Below are 13,519 nucleotides of genomic sequence, written 5' to 3' on the forward strand. Positions count from 1 at the left end.
GGAAACCAGCCTCATGCTGGCTCTTCTGACGCAGAGAAAAGCGCCCAGGTCCTTGAGGGGCCTGGTTGAATGACGTCGTGCTTTCATGGGGGATTACAGGTTACGTTTTTCCATTTTCCAGCACAAGCTCCTACATATCCTGGTTCCTCCCTGGCCCCTCACTGCTCCCCCAGACGCTGGCTTCTGCATGGACAGCCTCAATCCTGTCCACTCCATAAAACCTAACTCTCAACTTCTAGCTGGTGCATCGTTTTCTCTCAGTCAACACAGGGGACAGTTTGGGTGCCCAGGACTGCGGGCTTGAGGATGGATGAAATCAACTGGCCGTAGAGGATTAAACTCCACCTCCAGCCCCTCACCTGTCCTGGGGTGTCAGGGGCTGGTTGCAGAAGCAAACCCTCCAGTCCAGGCTGGTCTCCATGGCAACCAGCTCCACCCTGGAGGGCACCTAGGAGCCCCTGGGTCAGCCTCCTAAACAGCTTATCCCTTCAGAGATTCCAAGGATTTGGGGATCTGAGCACCCAGAAAACGGGTAGAGGCTAAATACTTCATTCTTGTCACTGGAGTTTGGACAGGGGTTTCCCTGTGGAGTCACCCGTCCCCTCTGGGGGCTTCCCACTCGTGCCCAGAATTGTCCTCCTGCAGGAGGAGGAAGCAGGGTCCCTCAGGCATACGAACCCGACACTGCTGGGTCCCAGACTCTGGCCTCACCCCTCCTCCCTCTCAGCTGGAGCAGAAACGAGTCAGGAAGGACCCTCAGCCCCAGAGGAAACCGTCTGCAGACAGCGTCTCAGGGACACAGGGAGGACGGTGCAGCCTCCTGAGCCAAGCCCAAGCCTCTGGAAGAAAGCTCCCTTCTAAGTTACAGCCGAGACCAAAAGCCAACAGCATTCAAGTGAGAGGCAGAGAACAAGATGAGCCTTGTGGTCACAGGGGGTGGGGGAACTGGGGGAAGCTGGTGCAAAGGGTCCCCCTCCAGTTAGAAGATGACCGAGTCCTAGGGGTGTGACGGCCAACAGGATATGTGTAACCTACATGGCCAGACACTGTAGAGCAGGTTTATTCAACGTCAATCCTAAGAGTTATCACAAGGGAAAAAATTTTTTTCTATTTCTGAATTGGGTTTCTCCAAGAAATGATGGATGTTCCCTAAAATTGTTCTGGACGTGATTTTATGATATAAGTCACATCTCTATGCTGGACATGTGCAGCTTACCCGGTGCCGTGTGTCCGTTCTACCTCAAAACTGGAGGAAAATTGGGGGAATATATTTCCACAGTGCTTTGCAGCTCTGCAGACTTGTGTGACTTTTATGAGCCAAGAAGGGGCATGAAGGCAAATGGGGGATCAGGTTGCCTAGAAATAGGGAGTCGCTCTGCTGTGTTACAGGCACTAAAACAGTGCTGAAGGTCCATTCTGTTCCAGACACCAACTCACAGAAAGAGAGATGAGAGCTCTGGTTCCCGCAGGCGGGAGGGGGGAGGCGGGGAATGTACTGCCGTCCTGTCGTGAGATAAACTCGTCCCGGGATGAAATGTGCATGATCAATGCCACTAACACCCACGCACGTCATCCCCAGAGTCGTTGAGATGGCCAATCCTAAGAGTTCCTATCAGAGGAAAAACGGTTTTCCTTTTCTTTCATTTTGTATCTACAGGAGGTGACGGAGCTTCAGAAAACTTACACTAGACGTCACGTCAGGATGTGAGTCACATCGCGAGGCTGGACACCTCAGTGAAACTGGATGAAGGACAAGGTAAATCTAATGGTAAAAAATGAAATCTAAGAACCGTCTATGTATTAAGTCTAAAAAATTCACCCCACGTTTGTGTAGATGAATGTCCTTCATATATTCATTTTTGGGTGTTTTTCTTTCTTGTTTTTTTTTTCCTGAGGTGTACAGAGGCTTGATGTGGGATCTCAGTTCCCAGCCCAGGGATGGAACATGGGCCACGGCAGTCAAACGAGCTGAAACTGAACCCTAGACCCCCAGAGAGCTCGCTTCTGGACGCACTCTTAGAAAATTAAGAGCTTCTGCATTTCCATCCAATTAGCCAGGAAGAACTATAGAAATGGAAGACAATTTTCTGGCTTATTGTATCCTTGTCCCTGTCTTTGGGGCAACAATCCTAAGTACAAATCACAAAGCAGGGAGGAAAAAGTGTCCATGTCAGAACCCAGAGACAGTGCACCTGCTGGTGAAAGAAGACATCTCATGAGATGAACTCTGGGTGAGAGAGAGATGGGCGAGTGGGAGGCCCTGAGCTGTGGCCACAAGCAGCAAGAGGGAGGTTTCTGGGAGAAAGAAACCCCAAGGCTAAGGCTCATGTCCATCTAGATAGTTCTGTAAGGATGCTGCCAAAACTCAGCCACTGTTTATCTTGGAGATGGATTTTTGGGGGAAGGAGGAAGAAATGCATTAAATTGCTTTGCCAGGCAAAGGGGGTCACAGCAGGCTGCTGCCCTAAAGACTAGCCCTCTTTGGGAGAGATGAGGTGGTGGTTTTACAGTTTGGGAGTATTAAGTAGGGCCACAAGTAAGGTTCAGGGTGGGTGCAAGCTTGCATTTTTCTTCAGAGCTGGTGTTTCAGGGGACCCGGGACAGTTCCTGGGGGTCCTCCTCTCTGGCTGTCATTGGCTGGGGGTTTAGTTCTGCACAAGAGCTCAAAGGCTTTGTTCTGTGTGTATCACTTGAGGGGGAACCTGGACCTGCTCCCCAGGCGGCACTGAGGTCCCCTGCCAGCCCCTCCCTAGTCTCTGCATCCCTTCTCCCCCCTCATCAGCACCTGTGATCACCTGTCCTTCGGGGCTCAGGGAAGGGCCTGGAGGCTGAAGCGTACTCCCTGAACACAAGACATGGGAGACACAGAGAGGCCTGTGCTTTTCCCAGTGGGGCCAAAGGCCTGAGGCCCAGGCCCTCAGGAAGCAGACACTGAGTCAAGCACAGGTCAGGTACATTGTCTGGGTTCTTCACAAAGTATCATCCCTACCCTTTGGCATCAGACAGAGAAAAGCAGAGAGACAGACAAATATGCTACTGGGTGAAATGCCCAACCTCAGACGCTCCGGGGCCTAACATTCGAACCTGGAGAAGATGTGTTACACTTTTGAAAGCTCTACCGTGAATTCAACCAAGGAAGAGAAAACCGACCATATGACCCCATAACCCCACTCCTGGTCACACATCCAGAAAATACAGAGTCTAAATCCCAAAGATCCATGCACCCCCATGTTCATGGCAGAAGAATTCCCAAGAGCCAAGGCCCGGAAACAACCTAAATGTCCAACCACAGGGGACTGGATGAGAAGATGTGGTGCATATGCACAGTGGAAGCCCACTCAGCCATGACAAAGAATGAAACTGTGCCATTTGCAGCAACAGGGATGGACGTGCAGGGCACTATGTTAAGTGACAAGAGTCAGCCAGAGAAAGACCAATGCTGTAACATAGCACTCAAATATGGAATGTAAAATGTACAGCAGACAAGTGAGTGTAACAGAAGTACCAGACTCTCAGATAAAGAAAACTTGGGGTGACCCATCTGGGGGGGAGCATAGGGGGAAGGGAGTAAGAGACACACAAACGACTGTGTAGAAAATATACAAGCTGCAAGGGGATCCTGTAGAGCACAGGAAATAGAGCCCATAGTTTACAATAAACATGAATGGAATATGTCGTCAAACAAGAAAAAGGCCCATCTTCCCAGGCTCTGCACAGCCGGGCTGGCCGGAGCTAGAAGCTGGTTCTGCAGCACAGCTCCAACCTCCTTCCACACCCGTGTCTACTCACTGCTCCAGGGTCACCAGGACCCAGGGCACCACATGACCAAGGCGGGGACCCTCAAACCTGCTGTGGCAGGGGGGCTCTGGGGCCATTCCCTCTCCCGTCTCCAGATCCTGCTGCTACTGCTGCCCTAAGTAGCTCACGTCTCTTCCCAGCCCCATTATTCACTGATCCAAAGGCTCTTCCTTCATCCCAAAGAGGCTCAAAAAATCAAACCCCATGCTATTCCCTCAGGCTTGGTGCCCACAGCATTACTCAGGCAAACATATCCCCAAACTCCTCAGGCACCTCTGCCAGACTCCTGAGGGACGTTGGATGGTGTATCAGGGCCTGCAGAGCAGCTGAACCAATGGAATGTGTGGAAGGAGAGGGAGACACAGACTCATTTTAAGGAATCGTCTCATGCAGTTAAGAAGGATGGCAGGTCCAGAGGTTGCAGGCAGCCTGGCGAGCTGGAGGCCCAGGGAACAGGCAATGCTGTAGCTTGAAGCCGACATCTGTCTGGAGGCAGAATTCCCCCTACCTCGGGGACCTCAGTCTTTTCCCTCTAAAGGTCCTCAACTGATTAGGTACGGACCACCCACACGTGACAAGTTTCATTGTTTATTCTACTTATCTGCTTCCTTCTTAGGGTCACAACATCAGCATGTGGTGGGTCAGGGTTCAAATCAGAGCTGCATCTGCCAGCCTACACCACAGCCACTGGCAACACAGGACCTGAGTCACATCTGCGAGGTATGTCTCATCTTGTGGCAATGCTGGATCCTTAAGCCCTCATCAAAGCCAGTGACTGACCATGCATCTTCACGGACACTTTGTCAAGGTCTTCAACCATTGAGCCACAACGGGAACGCCTTATTTTTAGACTCTGCATCTGGGTGATGATGATATAAGGATGTGTCTTTCTGTGACTTATTCCACCCAACACCTTACCTCCAGGTCCCGGTTGGATGGAGGGAGCTGAGAGGTTCTCCACCTCTCTCTCCAGGAAGCCTGCGTAAGACCCTGGGACACCCTGACCTCAATCATCTGGTCTCCAGGGCTTGGGGAGGGTGGGTTCCTGTGGTGGTAACCTGTGGGGTTTGTGATCATTTTTTGTCACAACCGCACAAAACCCCTTTATGGAGCAAACACAACCAATCTCTACGTCCATGAGAATCAACAAATGCCAGCTTACATTGTAGAAACACACCTGTCAAGAGACACCAGCGACATGTAACTATTTGCAGGGACTAAGAGCCTCAGCCTTGCAAAAGCAAAGAGTCCAACCTGAGACGGTTGGGCACCACAACAAGTCCCCACTGTTGTCACCTCTTTCCTGTGTCAGACACGAGTCAGAAAACACTGTCCCAGGATGAACCAGAGGGAGGTCGCTGCCACCATCCCTCAAGCGTGCTCCAAATCCGTGCCCACCCTGCACCAGCCGCTGTGCATCGGTCAGCAGGACAGGGGAGGCCATTTGTCCTTTTGTAACAGCTGTGAAAACCACCGCAGGTTTAAGCAGGTATGGACATGCCTTAATTGGTGTTCTAGAGAATTCACTCTGATCAGAGAGAACAATGGGTGACAGGGAAAAGGGTGAGATCTCGGGGGTCTGCCAGGAGGAGGTGTTTGACTGAGAAGGGTAAACACGTTTAATTGTTCAAACAAAATGTCATCTTGCTCACATTGCTTCTGACACCCACTGTGGGGCATTTCCACCCCAAGGAATCCTCCAGTTCCCTTTGGACCCCAGCAGGGTGGCCTCCAATTCAGTTTACCTCAGAAAGCACCCTGAGTTGGTCAAAATGCTCACAGGAGATCCCCCAACCCCCCCATCACCAGCGAACACAGGCCCCCACACTTGTGTCCAACACGCCCACAGATGGAGGATCCCCAAGTCCTCCCCACAAAGAACTCAGGGAACACCTGACTTACCTGTTGCTCAACAAGGGGGGAACAGCCAGAGGGGGAGGGGAGGGTGGGAGTGGGTCCCACATGCAGGAGCTTCTGTCTTCTTGGACTCGGCGGGGCTGCAACCCTCCCAACCATGGGCTCCCCCACCTGAAAGCTCTCTGGACCCCCTTTTTTGGTGAGGGTCCACTAGGCTGGCCTGATTAAAGGTTGACCCCTCAGCAAGTCTCAAGGGTTTGGGGTGGAGCTAAAAAAGCCAACCCTTTCACCCCCTGGTTGGTTCCTCTGGCACCAGCCCCACCTCATTAGCATAAACGGGTGAGCCTGGGTTTCTCAGGAAAAACTAAAGATGCTCTGCTCACAGGGATCAAGAACTTGCTGTGGTTTAAGAGCTGTGTGCCAGGGACCAGGTCCTTATGGATGAAGAGGGGACCTCAACCTACTAACAAGTATCCTTACAACAGAGAAGACACAGAGGAGAAGCCACAGGAAGGGTGAGAGGAGGTCCTCCTGGATGAGGGGGCCCTCCCTCCAAGGACAGTGTCCCCCTAAGAAACAGAATAGGAGATGCCAGGTGAAGACAGAGGCAGAGATGGGAGGGAGGCAGCCAGCAGACCAGGGCCAACTGGAGACCCCAGAAGCTGGACGAAGCAAGAAAGACCCTGCCCTGGAGCCTCTGCAGGGAGCACAGGGGACATAGGGGGCCTGTGCCCCAAAATGTTGCCCGCAAAGCAGAGCCTCAATAAATAGACACACAGTCACAATGGGATATCAGGCATAATAAAGAGTGAAATGATGGCATTTGTAGCAACACGATTGGACCTAGAGAGTCTCAGAGTAAGATATGGCAGATACAGAAAGACAAATACCATCAGAGATCACTTATATCTGGGCTTTAAAATATGGCACAGATGAACCTGTGTACACAAGAGAAACCAGCTCACAAATATGGAGCACATACTTGTGGTTGCCAAGGGGGACGGAGTGGGTTGGGGGCAGGTTGTGGGGTCAGTAGATGCCAACTCTGAAATGGAGAATGGATAAGCAGGAGTTCCCCTCGTGACACAGTGGAAACGAATCCACCAGGAACCAGGAGGTTACAGATTCCATCCCTGGCCTCACTCAGTGGTTAAGGATCTGACATTGCAGTGAGCTGGGGTGTACGTCACAGATGTGCCTCAAATCCAGCACTGTTGCGGCTGCTATTTGACCCCTAGCCTGGGAACCTCCATATCCCTGGGGCTGCCCCCCCCCAAGAAAAAAGAAAAAGTCCAGAAACAGACCCACAAAAAACCAAACAAACAAAAAAAACACTGGTAAGCAATGAGGTCCTGCTGTCCAGCACAGGGAACTCTATCCAGTCATTTGGGACAGAACTTGATCGAAGAGAATGACGAAGAAACAGTGGGGCATAATCACAATGGAATATACTCAACCACAAAAAAGAATGAAACCATCTCATTCGCAGCCACGTGGATGAACCTAGAGATTCCCAATGGAAGTCAAGTCAGTCATGAGGAGAAGACAAACACCTCAGTATATATGGACACACACATCCTGCTCTGACAAACCTGTAGGTTAACGAGCCACCAGGTCAGTCTACAGAAGACCTTATCCCTTCAGAGTCCAAGGCTTTGGGGAGCTCAGTACCCAGAAAATAGGGGTAGAGGCTACATACCTCCTTCTTATGTTGTCAGGGAGTGTGGACAGAGGTTTCCCTTGTGGGGTCACCCGTTCCCTCTGGGGGCTTCCCAATTGTGCCTGGAATTGTCCTCCTGCAGGAGGAGGAAGCAGGCTCCCTCAGGCGTATGGACACGACACTACTGGGTCCCAGACTCTGGCCTCACCCCTCCTGCCCCTCGGCTGGAGCAGAAACCAGTCAAGAAGGACCCTCAGCCCCAGAGGAAACCGTCTGCAGACAGCGTCTTGGGGACACAGGCTGGATCGTGCAGCCTCCTGAGCCAAGCCCAAGCCTCTGGAAGAAAGCTCCCTTCTAAGTTACAGCCGAGACCAAAAGCCAACAGCATTCAAGTGAGAGGCAGAGAACAAGATGAGCCTTGTGGTCACAGGGGGTGGGGGAACTGGGGGAAGCTGGTGCAAAGGGACCCCCTCCAGTTAGAGGATGACTGAGTCCTAGGAGTGTGACGGCCAACAGGATACGTGTAACCTACACGGCCGGACAATGTAGAGCAGGTTTATTCTAAGTCAACCTCAAGAGCTCTCATCACAAGAAGAAAATTTTGTTTCTCAGTCCTGAATTCGGGTTCTCCAGGAAATGGACGTTCTCTAAATTTGTTCTAGCCTTCATCTCACGATGTAAGTCACATGGCCATGCTGGACACGTGAGGCTAACCCAGTGCTGTGTGTCTCTTCTACCGCAAACGTTGCAGAAAAGTGGAGTAATATATTGACCACTACTTTGCATCTTTGAAGACCCAATAGGAGATAAGAGGACGTGAAGGAAAGCTTGGGTCAGGTGTGTGTAGAAATAGGGAGTTGCTCTGCTGTGTAACAGGCACTAAAACAGTGCAGGTGGTCAGTACTACTCCAAACACCAACTCATAGAAAAGGAGATGGGGGAGTTCCCCTTGTGGCTCAGTGATATGGAACCTGACTAGGATGGTTGAGCATGTGGGTTTGATCCCTGGCCTCACTCAGTGGGTTAAGGATCTGGCGTTGCCGTGAGCTGTGGTGTAGGTCACACATGTGGTGGGATCTGGGGTGGCTGTGGTGTGGACTGGCAGCTGTCTCTCCAGCATGACCCCTGGTCTATGAACTGCCATATGCCACAGGTGCAGCTGTTAAAAAGAAAAAGAAAAAAGCACTATCAAGTCACAATGTTGTCTAAGAGGAACGAATCGAGTGCTGAAGGTCTATTTTATTTCAAAAACAAACTCACAGCAAGAGAGATGAGATGTGTGGTTCCTGGAGGGGGAGGGAAGGTACCACTGACAGGGTATCAGACACGTTGGTCCTAGGATGAAATGTGCAGGACGAATGGCATCAGCACCAAAGCACCTTATGCACCAAGGGTGTTGAGAGCCAATCCTGAGAGTTCTTACCACAAGGAAAAGAACATTTTGCCTCTTTCACTTTGAATCTGCAGGAGAGGATGGAGGTTCCCTAAACTGACTGTGGACATCATTTCAGGATGCGAGTCCCATCTCTCGGCTGGGCACCGCGATGAAACCGGATGAAGAGTAACTTTAATCTAGTGTTCAATACTTAAATCTAAGAACTAAGTTGATTAAATCTAAGAAATCAACCCTATGTTTGCTTTGATGAATGTCCTTCATATACTCATTTTTGGCTGTTTTTTGCTCTTGTTTTTGATTTTGCCTGAGGTGTAACGAGGCTGGATGTGGGATCTCAGTTCCCAGACCAGGGATGGACCATGGGCCTCCGTGGTAAAAAAGTGTCAGGTCTGAACCCGTAGACCACCCCCCACCCCAGGAACTCCCTTCTGGACGTATTCTTCCTGGAAAATTAACAGCTTTACCCTCCATCCAATTAGCCAGGAAGAACAGCAGAAACGAAAGACATTGCTGGCTTGTTATTGTATTCTCGTCTCTGTCTTTGGGGCAACAGCCATAAACACACATCACAAAGTAGGCAGAAAAGTGTGTCCACGTCAGAACCCCAGAGATGGTGCACCCACTGGTGAAAAAAGACATCTCATGAGATGAACTCTGGATAAAGGACAGACAGGCCAGTGGGAGGCCCTGAGCTCTGGCCACAAGCAGCACAAGGGGGGATGTTCCTGGGAGAAAGAAACCCCAAGGCTAATGCTCATGTCCATCTAGATTGTTCTCTGAGGTTGCTGCCAAAATTCAGCCTCCGTCTACCCTGTAGATGGATTTTGGGTGAAGGAGGGAAAAAAAATAACTTGATTTGCCAGGCAAATGGGGTCACAGCAGGCTGCTGCTCTAAAGACTGGGTCCCCCTTTGGGAGGGATGAGGAGGGGGTGGTTTTATATAGTTTGGGGAATATTAAATACGGCCACAGAGAAGGACCAGAGCAGATGCAAGCTTGCATTCTTCTCCAGAGCTGGTGTTTAAGGGCCCCAGGACTGGTGCTGGGGTCCTCCTCTCTGGCTGTCATTGGTTGGGGGTTTAGTTCTGCACAAGAGCTCAAAGACATTGCTGTGTGTATCCCTTGAGGGGGAACCAAGACCTGCCCCCAGGAGGCCCTGATGTCCCCTGCTGGTCCCTCCATGATCAGCACCTGTGGGCACCTGCCCCTTTGGGGCTCAGGGAAGGGCCTGGCGGCTGAAGCTTATTCCCTAAGAACAAGACATGGGGGACACAGACAGGCCTGTGCTTTTCCCCATGGGAGTAGAGGCCAGAGGCCCAGGCCCTCAGGAAGCAGACACCAAGTCAAGCACAGGTCAGTTACACCATCTCAGTTGTTCAGAGTCTAATCTTTACCCTTTGGCATCAGATGCAGAAACACAGAGCCATACAAATATGAAACTGTGAAATGTGCAACATCAGAGACTCTGGGTCCTTGCAGTAGAAACTAGAGAAGGTGACAGAAATGGCAACATCAGGTTGGATGGATGGAGGAAGACCAGGAAGGGAAATATGATGACGAAGAATGTACAGAGGAGGCCACATTTCCTGGAGCCCCACCCCCCAAAAAATTAGGAAATGGAAAATAGACACGAGTTATAGTTTTGAAAGCTCTACCGTTTATTCAATCACGGAAGAAGAAACTGACCATATGATCCCATGACCCCACTCCTGGTCACACACCCAGAAAATATGAAAACCAACTCCAAAATATCCATGCACCCCCATGTTCATGGCAGAGGTATTCCCAAGAGCCAAGACCTGGAAACAACCTACATGTCCAACGACAGGGGAATGGATAAGATGATGTGGTGCATATGCACAATGGGAGACCACTCGGCCATGACAAAGAATGAAATCGTGCCATTTGCAGCAACACAGATGGACTTGGAGGGCATTATGTTAAGTGACGTGAGTCAGCCAGAGAAAGACAAATACTGTGTCACAGCACTCAAATATAGAAATTAAAAAACACAGCAGACACGTGAATATGACCCAAAAGCACTAGACTCACAGATACAGGAAACTAGGGGTGACCAATTTGTGGGGGGGAGGGGACATGGTGGAAGGTAGTGAGAGGTACAAACTGCTATGTAGAAAATATATAAGCTGCAAGGAGACACTGCACAGCACAGGGAAGAGAGCCCCTATTTTACAATAAACGTAAATGGAATATAATGTCAAGAAAAAGGCCCATCTTCCCAGGCTCTGTTAAGACTTCCCAGGTGGATCTAGAAGCTGTTTCTGCAGCACAATTCCAACCTCCTTCCACACCCAGTAACTTGGTACTGGGTGGTAACTTGGAGCCACCACAATGGAAAACAGTGTGGGGGTTCCTTTAAGACCTGTAAGTAGGCATTCCCATGGTGACAGAGCAGAAACAACCTGGGCTAGGATCCACTAGGATGCATCTTGGATCCCTGGGCCCACATAGTGGATGAAGGATCTGGGGTTGCCAAGAGCTGTAGTGTAGGTCGCAGATGTGGCTCAGATCTGGCATTACAGGGGCTGTGGCACAGAACAGCAGCTGCAGATCTGATTTGAACCCTCGCCTGGGGACTTCCATACCCTGCAGGTATGGCCCTGTCAAAAAGAATAACAAGCAACTCGACACATCTGAAAACAGAATGACCACATGATCCAGCAGTCCCAACTCCTGGGCATCTATCCAGAGAAAACCATAACCCAAAAAGGTACCTGCACGCCTATGGTCACAGCAGCACTACTGACAATAGACAAGAGAACCAACCTAAGTAGCCACCAACAGAGGACGAACAAAAAAGATGTGCTCCATACACACAATGGAATATTACTCAGGTATAAAAAACAAAACGATGCCATTTTCAGTGACATGGATGGACATACAGGTGATTGTATTAAGATGTAAGTCAGAAAGGGAGAGACAAACACCAGGTGAGCTCACTGCCATGTGGAAACTCGTATGACACCAATGAACTTATTTGGAAAAGAGAAACAGACTCAGAAAATGTATGGTGTCCAAAAGGAAACTGCTGAGGGGAGGGATATATTAGTTTTGGGATCGACAACACACACACAGGAGTATAGATAAACTCGGTAAGCATCAAGGCTCTCCTGCACAGCCTAAGAAACTATATTCAACATCCCGTAACAACAGAGACGGGGAAAGAATCTCAAAATGCTACATGTATACCTCATACCCTTTGCCATACACCTGAAAAATAACGTTGAAAATCAACTATACTCCAACATAAAAGTTTTTTTTTTAAAAAAAAAAGATTGAGGAGTTCCTGCTGTGGGGCAACAGGATCAGTGGCATCTCTGGAGCCCTGGGACGTGGGTTTGACACCCAGCCCACACAGTGGGTTAAGGATCCAGCATTGTGATATAGGTTTCCACTGTGGCTCAGATCTGATCCCTGACCCAGGAACTCTGTAAGCCTCAGGCAGTCAAAATACAATTTTAAAAATTAAAAGAATCATAAAATTAAAAAAAATAGGTTTTTAATTCACAAAATTACAATTTAAAAGTAACTTTAGCAAGTGGACAGCTTCTGAACTTGAACTAGACCTTTTTCACTGCCATGCTTACAGCTTTGTAAACCTTTCCAGCTAGGGCATCACTGCGCAGGGATGGCCTATTCACTTAGGAGGAGAGACAGCTGTGTGTTCTACTTTCTAGTTAATCTCTGTCCAATCCCAACCACCCTGGCCCTGTGTCCTCACTGCCTGAAACAGAAGGACCATGCAGGGCAGAGAACAGGGCTGACACAGCCCCACAGGAAATGCAACATTGGCCCCAAATCAAGCTTTAAGGCCAAAGCCCACTGGCCCAGAGAAAACATCCTTGGTGCCTCAGCTGTTGGGAGCGGAGAGTTGACAAGGGGCTGCCAAGAGAGGCCTGGGAGAGGGTGGGGGGGCCACAGGGATGCGCACAGACACAAAGGGACACACATGGACCTATGAACACAGACACAGATGTATAAGCAGACCCACAGATGCAGGAATATAGAGACCAAATGGAAACACAAGAATCTAAAAACAGCAACAGATGCAAAAATATAGACACAAACCTATCAACACAGGTAGAGAGACCTAAAAAGAGACTCGAATGCAGTAATAGATGCATCCCAGACACACAGGTTCAGGAATAAATACAGTCAGACAGGCAACCAGCCCCAGCTCATAGCATAAATAGGTGAGCATGGCTGCCTTAGGAAAAACTCAAGATGCTCTGCTCACAGGGATCAAAAACTTGCTATGGTTTAAGAGCTGTGTGCGAAGGACCAGGTTCTCATGGATGAAGAAGGGCTCTCAATAACAAGTATCCTTACAACAGAGAAGACAGAGAATAAGTCATGGGAAGGATTGGAGAGGAGGTCCTCCTGGATGAGGGGGACCTCCATCCAAGGACAGTGTCATCCTAAGAGACACAAGAGGAGAAACAGACACAGAGGAGAAGCCACGGGAAGATGGAGGCAGAGATGGGAGGGAGGCGGCCACAAGCCCAGGGCCACCTGGCGCCCCCAGAAGCTGCAAGAGGCAGGAAGTACATTCCCCTGGAGCCTCTGCAGGGAGCAAAGGGGATATAGGGGGCCTGCACCCCAAAATGTTGCCCCCAAAACAGAGCCTCAATAGACACACACACAATGGAATATCAGCCATCAAGAGTGAAATAATGCACAATAGCCAGGACATGGAAACAATCCAAATGTCCATCGACAGATGATTGGATTCGGAAAATGTGGTATATATATACACAACGGAATACTACTCAGCCATAAAAAAGGATG

The sequence above is a fragment of the Sus scrofa genome, chromosome X (genome assembly GCF_054392235.1).
Source record: "Sus scrofa isolate SSC_HxYL_T2T_F1_AM1 chromosome X, Sscrofa_HxYL_maternal_Yorkshire_Landrace_v2.0, whole genome shotgun sequence".
Lineage (NCBI taxonomy): Eukaryota > Metazoa > Chordata > Mammalia > Artiodactyla > Suidae > Sus > Sus scrofa.